The sequence below is a fragment of the Globicephala melas genome, chromosome 19 (assembly GCF_963455315.2).
Source record: "Globicephala melas chromosome 19, mGloMel1.2, whole genome shotgun sequence".
Lineage (NCBI taxonomy): Eukaryota > Metazoa > Chordata > Mammalia > Artiodactyla > Delphinidae > Globicephala > Globicephala melas.
The window spans coordinates 49,242,352-49,247,542 of NC_083332.1; positions in this window are offsets into that span (position 1 = coordinate 49,242,352).

The window sequence follows — 5,191 nt, forward strand, 5'->3', positions numbered from 1 at the left end:
GATATCAGATCAGCAATTGCTAGAGGATAGGTATGGGGTCTGAGAATTGATAAAGGAGCATGACAGAACTTTATAAACTTACAGATTTCTATATCTTGATTATGGTGGTAGTTTACAACTGTTTACATTTATCAAAGCTCTAAGAACTATATTCCTAATAAAAGTGAATTTTACCATATGTAAATTAAGCTTCAATAAAACCGACTTTTTTTTTTTTTTTTTTTTTTTTTGCGGTATGCGGGCTTCCCACTGTTGTGGCTTCTCCCGTTGCGGAGCACAGGCTCCGGATGCGCAGGCTCAGCGGCTATGGCTCCCGGGCCCAGTCGCTCCGCGGCATGTGGGATCTTCCCGGACCGGGGCACGAACCCGTGTCCCCTGCATCGGCAGGCGGACTCTCAACAACTGCGCCACCAGGGAAGCCCAAAACCGACTTTTTTAAAAAAGCAGCAGCCAGGAAAAAAAAAAAAAAGACATTACATACAGGAGAACAAAGATAAGAATGACTCCAAATATCTAATGAAAAACCTCCTCTCTCCCTGGATCAATAGATTTTGACTTACTGGGAGCTGGAAGGGAAGGTGAGGGCTGGGTTTGGTGGTCTTGGAGCCATGCAGTTTCCAAAACAGAAAAGTTTCCAAGATCCAGGTCTTCAGACCCTTTGAGCCACCGACCCCGCTGATAGTTCTGGACCCTTTGTCAGAGAAGTGCACATGTACACAAAGTTTTGCACTCAAGTTCCTCTCTCCTCCACTTCCCTACCCTCCAGTTCATCCCTGGATCTCTGCTCCCTGGGCTGAGGGTTTAGACTCATTAAAGGCAGTCCATTCACTCACATCAATTCTGTGACCCACAGTCGTTGTCACAGTATCTTAGCTCTGGAAGGTTCTCAGAAATCAACTTGGTTTACCCCTTCATCTTAAGGAGAAGCTTATGTTCTAGATGAAAAAAACTGCCTGAGGTCCCATAGGGAATTAATATTTTTTTGGCACAAAACGTGGTTCCTTTAAGATTAATTTTGCAGGTACATTCCCACACATTTTCTTTTGGGTGCACACATATGCCCTCATGGGCTTCTCCCATGTGTTCTGTTTCTTTGTCTGTCTTTTCCTACTCATCTCCTACGTTTCCCTGTCCAAAACTGATTGTCATTTTGGGTCCAGTTCTCAGGCCCCTCCTTCTATGGTCACATGCCGCTACTCCCACTGTTCTCAAAACACTTAACCTTAAGCCCCAAGTGAGGCTGAGGTCAGAGCTGACTCTAAAGAGGAGTGGAGTAGTGGGGATTGATGCTTTGAAAGATGTGGAAGAAGAGACAAGATTCCAAACATCTAGGCAAGGAACTGGATGTGACAGAGGTAAGGAAGGAAAGGGCCAAGTCGGCCATAATACAAGACATGAGTCACACCTTTAAAGAAATATATATTAACTAAAAACATTTTCAAGTTAAAAAAACACTTACAGGGATTCTCTGGTGGCGCAGTGGTTGACAGTCCACCTGCCGATGCAGGAGACACGGGTTCGTGCCCTGGTCCGGGAAGATCCCACATGCCGCGGAGCGGCTGGGCCCGTGAGCCATGGCTGCTGAGCCTGCGCGTCTGGAGCCTGTGCTCCGCAACGGGAGAGGCCACAACAGTGAGAGGCCCGCGTACCGCAAAAATAAATTAATTAATTTAAAAAAAATAAATTAAAAAAAAAGTATGAAGGATCCAAGGGCCAAGAATAAATAAGGCAAAGAACAACTTGGTATAGGGAGTAAGGGAAGCAGTTAACCTATTGGATATTGTCTTATTTTAGCACTAAAGTACTTAAAACACTGCTATATGTGCAGAGCTAGACACATGTGATAGACTAGAAAAGGTCAAAAACAAAACACATATATATTGAAGCTATATGGGAACATGACATTATCCAATTGGTGAGGAAAGGATGTCATATTTCAGGGGTTGGCAAAGTTTTTCTGTTAAGGGCCAGACAGTAATATATTAAGCTTTGAAGCCCATATAGTGAGTCTCTGTCACAACTACTCAACTCTGACGTTGTAGCACAAAAACAGCCAGACAACAAGTAAACAAATGGATGTGCCTGTGTTCCAACAGAATTTTATTTACAAAAACAGATGGTGAGCCAGATTTGGCCCATGAGCCAAGGTTTTCTCAACAGCAACGGAACAATGAAAGGGTTCTGGTAAAAGCTATTTATCACATCATACACAAACTAAGTTTCAGGTGAACTAAAGTTCTACTGTGAAAAAAATAATGCTTGACAATAGAAATTATATTCAGGACACGTTATTTTTTCACAATAAAAATTATTTTAGGGCTTCCCTGGTGGCGCAGTGGTTGAGGGTCCGCCTGCCGATGCAGGGGACGCAGGTTCGTGCCCGCGTACCGCAAAAAAAAAATAAATAAAATAAAATTATTTGAAATATTCTAAAATATTGGACGCGCTAGGCCTGCGCGTCCAGAGCCTGTGAAATTGCATTCAGGTCATCACGCTTTGCGTTTTTGCTTGGTGTAGTACTTCCAAAGGAAACCACAACTTCTTTAAAAGAAGTTATATGATTACGACTTCGTGAATGCAAATCAGTCTTCCCCCAATATCCTTTTCTCAATTGGTCGTTATCTATCCTCAGTGGTACGTTAGCTATTGTGCTTTTTTTTTTATTAGAGTCGTCAGGGCTTATTTTATTTCATTTTATTTTATTTTTTTGGCCGCGCATGCTGCATCTTCGTTCCCCGACCAGGGATTCAACCCACACCAGAGACTGTCTCTAAATTTAAGAAGCTGTACAGAGTTCTAATAATTTCTATCCATATTCTGCAGGTCTGGGTTTCTGGAAGTCCCTTGGGCCTCCTGTTTGCTTCATTTCTCTGTGAGTAGTGCTTTTTAAATGACCCTAGCACTCTGAACTTACAACTCCTATAAAGCTCTCTCTACAAAAATGTATCTTTCCAGGTAACAGGCTTGATGGTGTAGTGAGAATAAATTCCTATCCTCCTTGAGGGCAGGGATCAAACCTTTATAATTCCCTAAAACCAGAATAGGGACTGATACCAATAAACTAGAAACCATTCAAGTTACCCTCGTTTCAGCTGTGTTATCTGTTTTTCATGGGACCTCCTGATTAGGTGATTACCTTTTAACTGAGCTCCTCTGCCATGTAAGAAAGATCTCCTTATGGCTTTTCCTCACACCCCACATCCTTGTTTTCCTCCGAGACTACTTGATTGACTTCTGAGAGCAGAACCACTTTACAAAATACGCATTAGTGAAATTGCGTTCCGGTCATCATGCTTTACATTTTTGCTTGGTGTAGTATTTCCAAAGGAAACCACAACTTCTTTAAAAGAAGTTATATGATTACGACTTCGTGAATGCAAATCAGTCTTCCCCCAATATCCTTTTCTCAATTGGTCGTTATCTATCCTCAGTGGTACATTAGCTATTGTGCTTTTTTTTTTTATTAGAGTCGTCAGGGCTTATTTTATTTCATTTTATTTTATTTTTTTGGCCGCGCATGCCGCATCTTCGTTCCCCGACCAGGGATTGAACCCGCGTCCCCTGCACTGGAAGCAGGGAGTCTTAACCGCTGGACTGCCAGGGAAGTCCCTGTGCTCTTTTGTAAGGAGAAAAATTTTACCTTATTTATTCCTTCCAGGTTCTACCTCCATTTTGTTGTGTCCTTTGTATTTTCTTATAAAAATTATTTGAGGGGGCTTCCCTGGTGGTGCAGTGGTAGGGGGTCCGCCTGCCAATGCATAGGGCGTGGGTTCGTGCCCCGGTCCGGGAGGATCCCACGTGCCGCGGGGCGGCTGGGCCCGTGGGCCGTGGCCCCTGGGCCTGCGCGTCCAGAGCCTGTGCTCCGCGGTGGGAGAGGCCACAGCGGTGAGAGGCCCGCGTACCGCAAAAAAAAAAAAAAAATTATTTTAATATAAAACATCCAAAAAATTAAGCCACATAAATTATTTTAACTCCCTGTTGATCAAGAGTTTTATATGTATAACTGATTCACTTTGCTGTACACCTGAAACTAAATCAACTATACTCCAATAAAAAATTTGTAAAAATTGAATATCAAATTGAACTCTGAAATAAAAAAAGAATTTTCCTACTTTTTATGTTAACTCAAAAAGATATAAAATCTTACCAATTTTCTTCCTGTATGCCTGTGTGCCCATACCCTCAACTGTGAATGACCTTCCTATAACTTTAGAAAGCTTTTCAGTGTCTTCTCTAAAATTCTTAACTCAGTGCTAATTTTGAAGCTATGCTACTAATGTATCTGAGTAGGATCCTACGGGGCCTTCCCAGCACAGAGTCTCCTCTCCCCCATGTCCTCCACCTGCCTCTAGTTTGTAGAAAAGCTTCAGCCTCCTAGGCCTTCCCCAAGTCCCAAAGAACAAAATTTAATCAGAAGTGAGAAAAAACAGAAACAAAGGAAAACAATGAAGCAAGACAAAATAATAATAGTTCAGCCATAAAACAAAGTCAAGGACCTTTAGTTCCTCCTTAAGGGAGGAACTCAGATAATGTTCTGAGCTATATCCTTCGTGCTCTTTTGCAGATGCTGAAACACACACCAGGTGGAAGAAGTTAACTGCATGCTGACCCAGACCAGTTGGAAGCAGAAGATTTAATGATATCGACTCCCAATTACCTCACCAACAACCAATTAGAAGAATGTCCATGAGCTGATCATACACCCCGCAACCCTCTCTCTCATCCTGTCTTTAAAAACCTTTCCCTGAAAGCCATCAGCGAATTTGGGCCTTTTGAGCATTATCTACCTTGACTGCTTGCTTGGTGCGTGCAATAAATGCTGCACTTTCCTTCACCACAACCCAATGTCAGTAGATTGGCTTTACTGTGCACGGTGGAGCAAATACAAGTTTGCTTTGGCAACACTAATCCAACTGCTTCAGCCTTCTCAATCCCCACTTCCTTGAGAACTACAAATCTTAAAAGAACTCAAATTAAACGACGGCCATTTTTTTACAAGTAAGACACTTAGCTACTTTGGCTGTTTAACTACTTCTACTTTTTAGAAAAATAGAAATAAACCTCTAGAACTGGACTGAAGTCCTTCGGATATCCATACTTCAAAGTGGACTTTAAAACTCCCTGAAATCGGTATAAAATTTCTATGCGTCATATTCGAGTCAACAACTGGGACAAGAGCTTACATTTTTGT